Source organism: Halichoerus grypus, chromosome 6, assembly GCF_964656455.1.
Source record: "Halichoerus grypus chromosome 6, mHalGry1.hap1.1, whole genome shotgun sequence".
NCBI classification, from domain to species: Eukaryota; Metazoa; Chordata; class Mammalia; order Carnivora; family Phocidae; genus Halichoerus; species Halichoerus grypus.
The window spans coordinates 24,077,186-24,089,732 of record NC_135717.1 but is presented as its reverse complement, the minus strand read 5'-3'; the positions used below and the strand labels follow the sequence as shown (position 1 = coordinate 24,089,732).

The following is a 12,547-nucleotide window of genomic DNA, read 5'->3' as shown; positions in this document are numbered from 1 at the left end:
AAACCCGGAGTCCTGTATGCCTCCTGGAAGTGTCCTCCCCCAGTGGCTAGGAACAAAAGAGACCAATACTGCAGGAATGCACTGAATGAAATCACTGAGCACATTAGGGAACCTAGAGTACACTGAAGAACATGAAGCAATAGTTAGAGAACTTGTTGCAAGAATAGGAATACTTCTGGGACATTTCAGAAACAGACTCTCTCCTGAGTCACTGTGGTTCAGGCAACGCGAATGGCCTTGCCCATCTCCCCAGCTGCCGCTCCTCTCCCTGTTACCGTGTGTCCTCCGGAGCCCTCAGGGTTTTGAGGCGCACATCCATGGCAGCCCAGGGCCCAGGAGCTGATGAGAAACACAAAAGTGGAGGGTCGGCCGTTTGGTGCTCCACTTCTCTCCCAGTGCAAAACCCCTCCTCCACACACTTGCTTTCTCTTAGTGTTGTTGCTTCCCAGCGCGTCCAGGGACTCATCTCTGGATCCAGGGGCTTGAGGCTCCCACTCTGGCCATGGACAAAATGGTCTTCCTGGCTGTGGACTCCAACACTGGGGAGATGGACTGGCATGCCCGCAGGAAGAGGACAGTCATCTGTGGGGCCGACCCACCCGGCTCCCTTTCCCCATAAACACCCAGGACATGTGCACCATGTCTGAATAGCTGGAGACAGAAACAAAAACCCATGACTTTATGGGGCTAGAAATGAAATAGTCTCCTGAGGGAATCTGTAGAGTGGGAAAAGGGGGGAGGGGAAGCAGTCCACACTGAGAGAAGGTAGGGCTGTAGCAGAAGGTGGTTTGGCTTTATCAACGTCTGCGCTGTGGGTCCTGTGCTCTTTCACTTACCACTACACTGCCTAAACCTCTTTGGCACAAGATCGCCATCCTCAGGGTTATGGGGGAAACATCCGTGGCACCCCTGTGGCACAGTGAGGGTATCAATTCACACCCTGACTTACGCCAGGAGACTTGAGACCATACGACCATTGCCACGACAGAGGCTCCAACCCTGATGATGCTGATTTGAGACTCTCTGGAAGAAAAAACGGAGAAAGATGAACAGGGTAAAAAGACACTCCCTAACCCAACCATATATCAAGGACCAAACAAACCCAAGAAAAGGAGGAATGGAAGAAAGAAAACTGGATACAGGAAGAGGAACCCCCCAAATTAATTCAACATAGGTTCACAATTGGGCCCAATTGGAAATCCAAAATTTACAGGGGCGCCTGGGTGGTTCGGATGGTTAGGCGTCTGACTTCGGCTCCAGCCGTGATCCCGGAGTCCTGGGATTGAGCCCCATGAGAGGCTCCCTGCTTGGAGGGGAGTCAGTCGGCTTCTCCCTCTGCCTCTGCCTGCAGCTCCCCCTGGTTCCTGCTCTTTCACACTTGCTTGCTGTCTCTCTCTCAAATGAAGGAATAAACCTTAAAAAAAAAAAAAGAAATCCAAAATTTACTAAGATAATGTATATGGCAAAAGATAAAAGGAGGTCAATTGGCTTTTGGCCCTCTAAAACATGGGTTCTGAATTAACTTTAATGTCTGCTAAGATGTACCAGTTGGGTAACCTTCATGGACTCAATACCAGGGCTCCAATTATGGTTATACCTAGTAAAATAACCATATTTTCTAGCTTCTGTATTTAATGCTTTGACATCAGGCCTTGCTGACTTTGGAGGGACTGTCCCTGGCAGGCTTACTTAATTCTTAGAAAAAGTCAACAACTTGCCTGTGAGCATACCTTTCACATCTAAACCAACCAGTACAGAACCCTTACCCCCCAACCACCTCCTCTTAAGAAGCTCTGGGCCACTATGCCCTGCCCTGATCACCCCAAGGGCAGGGACAGACTACTGCAGACACCACTATGGCCTGGAGCCCACTGAAATTATTCAAACTAGCCAGTCTTAAACGTGCTTATCCTGCCTCACCTGTCCCTTCCCATGGAAACCACAATAAAGGGTCTTGCCCACATTTTCCCTTCACTCCCTCTTTCTCCTGACCAATCCTGGTGCTTCCCCAGGTGGCCCTCCATGGCTCTCAGAACCTCCTTTCTTGGGATCTGTAAATCTACAAAACTTCTTCCATTGTGACAGCTACTTCTATATCTTCCTGACTTATCATACCTGATTAAAATAAATCCTGGTCCCCTTAAAACCTTGAGACCCCTAGGGGCACCTGGGTGGGTCAGTGGGCTATGCTTTCTGCTCAGGTCATGATCTCAGAGTCATAGGATCCAGCTCCATGTTAGGCTCCATGCTCAGGGTAGAGTCAGCTTGGGATTCTCTCACTCGGCCCTTCCGTCCCCCCTCCCCCCCCCACTGGGCTCGTGCACTAAGTGTCTCTCTCTTTCAAAGAAAGAAATAAAATCTTTAAAAAAACACAAGGGAGCCCAACAAATTTAACGATGGGGAATATTTTGCTAATATAGATTTGGTCAGTATGTTCTGTTCCATGCGTATTTCAACATCCTCTCAGTCAAATGTGCCTTGACTTTGAAGGGGACACATTTTACCTTGTTAAGCACAGGGCACCCAAACCTCTCTGCTATCACAAGCGTCTTTGTGGGCAGGATCTTCCTGCACCCGTCTTTCTCCGGGAACATAGGTATGACATCACATCTACGACTACCTACGTGAGGACATCTGTTTGACACACTTGTTAAGGACATACAGGTGCAGGGGCCACTGGGTGGCTCAGTCCATTAAGCGTCTGCCTTCGGCTCAGGTCACGAACCCAGCGTCCTGGGAACAAGCCCCGCATCAGGCTCCCCGCTCACTGGGAAGCCTGCTTCTCCCTCTCCCTCTGCCCCTACCAGCCCCTTGTACTCTCACTCTCGGGCTCTTTCAAGTAACCAAATAAAATCCTTAGAAACAAAGAAGGACGTACAAGTTCAAAGTCTGTCAGTATTTTTTTTTTGGTTCTGGAGGCAACATATTCCTTGTTTATAAATTTTACATAAGCCCATTTAGGCTGTTACTTGTCAATGAGCCCATGCTGGGTGGGGCTCCCCTCAACAAAAGGCTCTAGGATCTGTCCAAAACACCTGTGAGGGGGCGACTGGCTGGCTCAGTTGGTGAAGCGTCTGCCTTTGGCTCAGGTCATGATCGCAGGGTCCTGAGATCCAGCCTGGCAGGGGACTCCCTGTTCAGTGGGGAGCCTGCTTCTTCTCCCACTCCCTTTGACCTCCTCCTCCAGCTCCAACTGTCTCTCAAATACATAAATAAAATCTTGAAAAAGAAAAAATCACCCGTTAGTGCTCCAAGTAAAAAGGCTTTAGCAACTACCTCTCCAGCTTCCTGGAGTCCCTGGAATTGTCCATGGACTCCCAATGCAAGTAATGGCCCTCCTTGGCCCTGGGTTATAGACCAGGAAAGAAGCAATTGCTGACCATGCACTGGGCTCTCCTGGAAACGGAGTCTCTCACAGACTCTGAGCCTTCATATCCCGCTGTCTGCTGTTCCTCGGGTCATGATACCCCCACCAGCTCAATGTAGTTACCAAGGCCTTCTTGCTACAGGCTGAAGCCAAAGTCTGCATATCCAACCTGCAGGTGGGGGTGGCTGCTTCTATCCACAGTCCATTGCCAGATTCCATGGTGCTGGAGGACGTCAGCCTTTCCTTCTACCCCTTGGCTACCTCAGGATTCCCTTGGGATCAACTGAGTGACCATCAATGACAGTTGATACATTTTGGTTTTGAAGACCAACTCCCCCTCTTGGTCACGTGACAATTTCACTTCCTAGAGAAGCACCTGTCCTAATCCTTAAAAGTCTCAGTCCCAGGTTGAAATTGATGTCTAGATATCAGAGTCCACTGTGATGGAAAGCCTGAGATTAAGATTCAATAGGCAGTGTTGTCTTGGTAGCAGGGAACATCAGAGGGCCTCCAATGGCCTCGGCCTCACTCAAAGTTCCCTTCCCCCTCTGCTCCCACAGATCAGGTCTCCTGGCCAAACGACCTTCTTTATCCCAGGGACCAGGCACAGTTTCTCCCCAAGGAGTAAGGTCCATTTCCCTGACAGCGTGTGGAATTATCCAGCAAGCCAGTCATGCCCTCCTGCAGGAAGAAGGGCTCACCGTCACTCTCCTGTTACTACAAGGTCTGCCCCCGCCCCAAAGCCCTTCTTCATTCTGCTCCCAGGTAAAACCCCCTTGTGGCCCTGCACGGTGTGCGCCAGGAGTATACATGGGTAATAAATTACTGTCGAGCTCATCTGTTCAGCATCCGGACATCCCATAACTTTAGGGTGGGAATCACTCCCTTTACCAATGGGTGAAGAGGAGAAAAATGAAATCCTTCTGCTTTGTACCTTTGTCAAGGCACAATGATGAGGCTCATGCACTTGAAGTTATTTGGATAATAATCTATTTGGGGCTTGTAAGAATTCCCTGGGGCTAAAGGGCGGCCTGTATGTGAATGATGAGCAGGAGGGAAGGCTGCAAAAGCAAGGGCTTGGATGGTCTCTTAAAGGTCGAACTCCAAGCAATGAGGGAACCCACAAATAATGACAGCAGGGAAGTCACATCAGATTTTCATCTCAGTTCGCCCTGACAGCAGCATGGAGAATGGATTCAAAGGAGGCCGAGAGTGGAACCAGCAAGATCAGTAGGCAGTCTACTGCACTAGTCTGTGCAAGAGACAGGAATGGGTGAACCAGAGCACTGGCAACAGAAAGGGAGGGAAGGAGTTAAGATATTTGGCAGGCGGAAGATACAGCAGAATGGAAAATTAATGGAATGAGATCTTTAAAGAAGTCTGAATGGGAGGCGCTTGGGTGGCTCAGTCAGTTTAGCGTCTGCCTTTGGTTCAGGTCATGATCTCGGTGACCCGGGAATCAAGCACCACATCAGGCTCCCTGCTCAGCAAGGGGCCTGCTTCTCCTTCGCCCTCTGCCACCCGCCCTGCCTGTGCTCTCCTGCTCTCTCTGTCAAATAAATAAATAAAATCTTTAAAAAAAAAAAAAAAGAAGAAGAAGAAGAAAAGAAGTCTGAATGGATGGTTTCCAGAGTATAGTGGAGTAATTAGCCTGGAACTGCAAATGAAGATTTGCAGTGGCTTTTGAGGAAATGAAGAAGGGAGTTGACCATGGACATTTGAAGTAAAAACCGATTAAATACTGATCAATAGGAGCTAGTTAAGTAATTTAGGGTATATCCATAAATGCCTGCATTTCCTTTTAAAGAATGAATTGGAATTCATTCACATTTGTAAAGATCTCCAAGGCAGAGTGATTTTTTTTTTAAAAAGCAAGTCATAGAATACTATACGCCCAAATAGACAAATATACATATATTTCTAAAGGCCTGAGATAAATCAGGTTACCCATGAAGTAGATTCCCAGGCAACATAAAGTGAAATGGAAAAAACAATTAAAAATAAAAACGGAGAAAGAGAAATGGGACATAGATGGGAAAATCAAACTTGCATTTTTAAAAAAAATGTATTCATCTTAAACTTTCATGCTATACACCTAGTTTCTCAAACAAAGCGTATGTGCTCGTGTATTTGATAAGTTTGGAACATTAAAACAAGTTGATGTTTTCCTTACCAAAGGTATATGTAGATAGGTGCTCCTTATGAAAACATCAAAGCATTACAAACAATACTGGAAGTACCATTGACCACAGCCCCCAACCCCACCAGTGTCTACTCTCATAAGAAATAACCACCATTTTCAGTTTGGTGAATACCTCTGCAGTCATGAAAAGATGCCTGTTTTTGTTAACTCATAAAAGAATATTTTTATTAAGCTGAAAGCAAGACTGCAAAAATATTACGTTTTGCAAAAGGACATTTTGGGATAAGGTAAACACACAGAGCGACTTGGGGTCTTTCGAGCGCTGTCTCATCTCTGGCTTGAGAATCCTCTATTCCTTTGAGAGGCCTTTGGCCGCCATTCCAACCTTCTTGGCAGGTGACAGTATTTGGGGTGTGTACGCGGGCAAAGCATCAGTGACGGCATTTAGAAGAAGGTGCTCCGATCCATCCGTTTCCGGTCCAGGTGGGGTAATAAGAGACACAGTTGTGGTGCGGGGCTTCGCATCTTTTGTCCGGGATGTGGATCCTAGGGTAGCGTTCAGACGTGGCGGGCCCTGTTTCATAGCCAGTTTTCCCCTTCCTCCGGAATCTGGGGGCTTCGCGTCATGAGCAGAGGGCTTTGGTGGTGGCAAAGCTGAATGAGATTCCGCTTCTAGAAACTGGACGAAAAGTCCTGAAAAAGAATTCTTGGCCATAGGTCGGTGATTTGGCTTCACACGTGTGTTGGGGGCGCTTTTGGATCCAGGCCCCCGAGTCATCCAGCTGGTAACACCACCTGGCCCTTCATTGAACAGCTGCCGCATCTGGTCTTCTCGGATCCCCAGCATGCTTCCCATCAACCTTAAGGCTTCCTGCCGTTCAGCATCAGGTGCTTGGAAAGATCCCAGGAAGAGGCTCCTTAGTAGGCTTTTGTCCACCATTCCTTCGGACTTACTGACTAAGTTCATCAGTTTCTTCTGTGTGTCCTCCAGGATTTCCTGCTGGACCTCATTCTGTTTCTGGAATTCTTGGAGTTGGTCTTCCTTCAGCTCCAAGTCAGCATTTGTTTTATGTAATCGTCCCTGCAATGACTTCAGTTTTCCTTCTAGGCTGTCTGCCTTTTCCATCCATTCGGCGAGCTCCAACTTGAGGTCAGCTAGGATGTGACCATACCGCTTTCCTTCTTCCTGGGAGGCAGCAAGCTGCAGCGCGGTGTCCTCTCTCTGCTGGGTCACCACGTGCAGCTGCTCCTGCAGCGACTCTACCTGCACACTGGCTCCTCGGCTGGCATTTTCCATGGCAGTGGAAGACAAAACGAGTTTTCCCTGCAAGACCGTCACTTCCTTCCTGAGTTGAGCCACTTTGTCTTCTGAGGCCAGAGCTTCCCGGCGATGAGCGTCTTCGGCTTCTAGAGCGAGGTGTCGCCGTCTCTCCAGCTCCTGGGTTAGGCGTAATTCGCTCTCACGTAAATGGTGAACCTCCTTCTGGAGGGCACAGGTTTCCGTTTGTTTCTGTTTCAGGGCCAACAGGACTTCATCTCTCCCCTGTTGGCACAGAACTGTCTTTCCCTGCATGGATGTAACTGCACTGACCAGCCGGTTCAATACCCCGGTCTCGTGCTCTTCTTTCTCTTGCAATAGTTGCTCCAAAGCAAGTGCCTTCTCTTTCATCGCAGCACCCTGGGATTCCTCCTCTCTCCGCATCACTGAAAGCAGCCTATCTGTCTCTTGCAATGCCTCATTTCCCACTTCCTTTTCTCTAGAGTTTTCCTCGACTTTTGCATTTTCCTCTTTCAGTTGACACACATCCATTTCCAACTCTGCTATTCTCTCCTTCAGATTGGTGACCGTCTGCCTCAAAAGTTCATTTTCACTCACTTGGCTACGGAAGTTCTCCGGTAAAGAAAGCAAGTCCTCACTTTTCGCTTGGATTCGGAGCTCCTGATCCTGAATGAAGTTTTGTAGAACGGCCTGTTTCTCCTTCAGCTGCTCGATGTCAGAATCCCTGTGTTCCTGTTCTTGGCCTTCTCCTTCCCACGTGGCAGCCACTGAATCAATCCATCTCTGCTTATCTTCCTGGAGGGCTCGAATCATTGTATCTTTTTCTTGCATGGATTTTCTCAGCTCTTCTACCTCCGCTTGGAGCAAGTGAGAAGCCTCACTCACTCTGTCAGATTTCATGGCCTCCAGAGAGTCCGCTGACTCTGAGGAGTCGGGGGAGGGCTGGAGGAAAATCACGTCCAGTTTCCCTAGAAGGAGATCCTTGGCATTGCAAAGCTCCCCGATGCTGAGCTGAATTTGTGCCAGTTCCTTCTCTAAATGTTGTAATTTTATTTCATTGCCTTTGTACGTTTGGATCAGGTCACTAGAGGTCGTCTCTAGTTCAGAATCCTTTTCGCTGCTGGCGAAAGACCCCGCCTGGAGTTGTGCCAGAGCTCTCTGAAGCTGGGGTGACTCACGCTTCATATTTTGGACTGTGGTCATCACCTGCTGTTTCCACTCTTCCATGATCTTCACTCGCTGTTTTAATGTGTCCCGTTCCTGTAGAAGCTGCTTGAACTGATCCATATTAACGCCTCGAACCTCATTACCAGTGCTGGATGGTTGCAGGAGTGTCAATAAAGTCTGACATTTCTGACTTAACGCATCCACTTCGAGGTCTTTCTCTCGAACAATGTGTGATAAATTCTGAATCGTTTCTCTAAACAGCTCCTGACCACTACTGTCAATTCTAGTGGACAGTTTTTGATTTTCCTCTTGCATCCGCCGGAGCTCTGCTTCTGTGGCAGCCATTCTATCTGCCATTTTGTCATACTCTGTCTTCAGATTGCTGTTCTCCCTCGTTTTCTCATTTAAGACAGCCAAGACCTGTTCGCTTTTCCAAGCATGCTCTTGCAATTGCCGCTGAAGTCGCTCCATGTCCCCGTTCTGGCTGTGAGAAGCCGCAGAGATCCTGCTGGAAAGACCCTGAATCTCCAAGTCTTTCTGCTGGATAATCTGAGTTAGTTTACCAATCTCCTCTTTGGAGAGCCGATCGATCTGTTCCGTCAGTCGGATGTTCTGTTCAGTTAGAAGCTTCATCTCCAGTTCGTGTTCTTTGATTCCTAGGACTGATCTTTGAGTTTCGGCTTCACGTGAATCAAGCTTTTCGCTTCTGTTTTCTCTAGGAAGAGGCTGACTGGTTGTGACTTCCACATCATCACAGTCTTCTGTTGGAATGTGCTGGCTTTTGTCAGGCAACCGGGCTTTCATTTGTTCTATCGTGTCCTGCAAATGCTGAATCTCCTCGTCTTTCGCTGAAAGGAGCTGAGCGTGTTCAATATTCATCTGCTCCTGCCAGTATTGGAGATGCTCCACTTTCTGCTTCTGCTCTTGTAAAGAATGAAGCAGTCCTATCTTGCCCTGCTGCTGGTTGTGAATGATCTTCTGTTGCTCTCTGATTTCCTCCTCGAGATCATCCTTTAACTCCTGCAGTTGAAACACCTCACACTCTAGTTCTATGATCTCGTCTAGGATTTTAGGGTCGACCGCAGGAACAGAGCGACTCTGTTGTCTTAGGCTCTCCAGTTCTTCTCTCACATGATGATTTTCGCCTGTCACGGATGGGAGACACCTGTCTTTGTCCTCCACGGATGGCTGGAAAATGTCACTGCTTCTGAAGGTTTGGGTAGACTGGCCGAATTCCTCCTGAAGCTCTGGACTTCCTGTAAGTTCTTCAATATACATCTCTTTCTCTTTAATGAGTTGTGTCAATTGCTTCTGCTCCTCCAGAGCAGAGGACAGCATTTCCTCCGTTTCTTTACGGTCAGCGTCCATCTGCTCGATCCTCTTTTTGAGGTGTACTATTTCCAGGTCTTTCTCTTGACTGTGTTGAATGAAATGCACATGCTCTAAAGGGGACAATTCTTTGATAGTTTGCTCACACTTGTTTGTTTCCTCCAACAGCTTCTTTTCCGCCCGAGCCAATTTTGCTATTAACCGTCCTTTTTCTATTTTTAAAGCCCTCACAGCAGTGTTGTTTTCCAGAGAATCCTCGTTGTTCTGGAGAATAGATTCTTCCAGCTGATGTCTTACATCCTGGAGCGCCAAAACCAACTTTTGGTTTTCTGCTCTGAGATCAGAAGCAACGTTGTTTAAACTGTCATTCAGCCGCTCCATTTCTGCAAGCTGTTGCTTCAACCTTCGAAGCTCAGTTTCCCTTTCTTGAAGTAAGTCATCTTTCCCATGACCGGCAGACTCTTGATGTTGCAGGTCTTCTATCCGTTTTTCATACTCGAGGAGTTGTTTGCGGTGCCTGTCAATGATGTCGGCCAGTTTTTCTTGATGGACACTGTGCAGTATCGCAACTCCGAGTTGATGTTCCTCCATCTCCCTCATGCGCCTCTCTTCTAGGTCCCTGATGGTGCTCTTCAGTTTCCAGATGGCATTGGAGTCTGAGCTATTTGGTCCCTTGGACAAACGTTTCCAAAGTGTAAGATCAGCCTCCAGTGTTTTGATCTCGTTGAGGAGTCTGTTGATTTCTGTCTGAGATGATATGACATCAGCAAAGTCCATCGTGAGATCCGAGTTGTAGCCGGTCAAGGAAGTCTCACGGCCATCCACTCCCCCCTGGGAATGGCCTAGGCCAGAGCCCAGGCCACCAACCCAGGAGCACATCTCCGCGGGTCATATAACTGTCCTGGTCCGCTGTGGAAAAGCGTCCAGCGCAGTCGGACTACCCCGCCAAGTGTCCCAGAACCCCTGCTTGCGCCAGGCTAAGAATCAGAAGACAATAGGCGTTTCTAGGCAACGCCTGCGTGGGCCCGGCACCCGCCTCCCCTGCGCGGGCCACGTTGCTAGGAAAGGCCGAGGCCTCGGGCCTTCCCAGGGCCGACTCTGGCCACTGGTCCCGGTCCCAGCCGCTCAGCCCCACGACTTCCCATGCAGGGCTGGGCCCCTGCCCCTTCTGCCCCTGCTTCCTGGCTGTCCTGGGTGGGCCCCTAGTGAGTGCTCCTGCCTGACTGCCCCCAGGTGCCTGCCCACAGAAAATGCATGTGGCCCTGGACTTTCCCCCTAAGTGGTATCTCGGTACACAACTCCTGCGGCTTGTGCTTTCCACACAACAGTATCTTCTTAATCGAGGTGACTAGTACACAGGCACACGCATCCATTCACCTAGGAGAGCAGATCGCAGGTGCATTTGACAGATATCTACACCTGCGCAGAGGCACGGCCCTCAAGGAGACTTTGGGCATTTCCAGCCTCCAGAGGCTCCAGAGTGTTCTGTCCCTCTGTGCCCTGCCAGCTCTACGCGGACAGTGCGTCCCACACCGGGGTTTGGCGGTTCACTGCAGGCTCCGTGCGCTGGGCGCATCCGCTGCCTCGCGGAGGCTTGCGGCTTGACCCGGCAGGGGGTCGCGGGCGGCGGTGGTGGCGGTGCCGGATAGGGGGCCTCCGGGCCCTGCACAGGGCGGCCCCGGGGTTCCCGCCATGGGTGGAGGAGGGGCTGGGTACCGCGTCCCGGGTCTGGCCTCCCAAGGCCCCGACCCGCCGTGCCACTGGATGAGAGGCGGCGAGGGCGGGGCGCCGGCCCCAGAGCCGCTTCCACTGCCGCCTCGGGTGGACATGAAGCGATGTCGGCCCCCCTCCCCCCGGGCGATTCCTCGAGCTGCCCGGCCCTGGCCGTGCCGGCCGCCGCGGCCGCCAGGAAGAAGCAATGCAGCTGCATGAAGCAGCTGACCCACCAGACCGTGGGCAGGCGAGTGCGTCGGTCCGGGTTGGCAGGAGCCCGTACCAGGCTCGGGCGCGGGAGGGCCGGCTGCTCTCCTGGTCGCGAGCTCTGGTCCCTTGCCGCCGCCCCACATCAGGCCTCGGGGTCCGGGCCTGGGGCTGCGCCACGCCAAGACCTGGAGCCCGGCTCGGTGCCGCTGCCCGAGCCCCCGGGGAGCAGCGGGGTGGGTCGGCCGTCCCCGTCGCCCTCTGTCCAGGCCCCACCCAGCATCGCCCTGGGCGGACTGCACCCGAGCCTTCCCCTGCCCTCCCCCGGGGTTTGCCCTGGGTGAAAACTCCGCTAACCAGTGAGCCCCAGGCCGAGCGGACGCTGTGCTCTGCGGGCGATGATCTCAGGCGTTCCCGGTCGCCCCGCCGCTGCAGACCCTCCACCTCCCAGTGCCTGACGGCACTAAATAAGGAAGGGGCCATCAGAGCCCCTGGGATCCGCCCAGGACGTTCGGGCGTCCATCCAGGGACTCTACAGGTGCCGCGGTCTCCACACCCGGGCCCCTATGACCAGACTGCCCAAGACCTTGACATTGAGAAATTGGGAACTGGGAGGAAAGAACTGTGGAAACGCCTTGGGACGACTTTTAGTTTAATTTTGAAGAGCTTTTTAAAAAGCCTTTCTCCCTTTGGATTTGGAAGCCGATTCTTCTCCAGGTTTCTTTGGGACTGCTTTAATGCTTGACAGGAAACATGATCCATTATGAAATGACAGAACAGACCGGAATTTGTGGAGCATCAGGCTGTTGCAACAGGAACCGTTGGTGGTGTTGAGAGCTCCTGCAGGTGACTGTCATGTGCCCCGTTATCGGGGGCACATCTTTCAACGTCTTTGGGGCAGTTGGCTGTACTGGACCTACTGTTTATGCTGGGAGAAATAGGAAAGTGTGAGTTTTCCACAGCTTTTGCTTCTTTTTTCCCCCAATAGTGGGGTCAAAAGGGGGGTTTAGTTTGACCAAAGCACGTGTGTGAATGGCACGTCCATCCTGTGTGTTATCCATTCATAGAGCATTGCGAGGCCACGTTCTCGTCCCAAGATCGAGGACCTTGTGAGCAACCCCACAGTGAGGTTCCGTGGTGCTGTGCAGCTTTCTCGTGACTATCATTGGAAAGTCGACCTCAGAATACTTACTTGGGAGAAGATCTTCATCCTGAGGACGAACACACAGTAAGTTTTCTAATTCTGTATTCCCTCATACATTGACCGACCATCTTCATGGACTGAACACTAGGCCCCAAACAGCAAAGGTGTACTTAGCGCCTTAAATTAGGAACACTATGG

General features: G+C 50.6%; 1 long non-coding RNA gene and 1 pseudogene across 3 annotated transcripts in view; both read right to left on the bottom strand.

The window, feature by feature from the left end:
* Positions 1-224: 224 nt before the first annotated feature.
* Positions 225-12,547, bottom strand: part of LOC144382253 (uncharacterized) — a 16,318-nt gene continuing 3,995 nt past the window's right edge. For all 3 annotated transcript variants that reach the window (XR_013448837.1, XR_013448836.1, XR_013448835.1), the window contains one exon: positions 225-520. This is a non-coding gene — a long non-coding RNA (uncharacterized LOC144382253). The remainder of the gene's footprint in view (positions 521-12,547) is intronic.
* Positions 5,392-10,771, bottom strand: LOC144378756 (thyroid receptor-interacting protein 11 pseudogene; annotated as a pseudogene).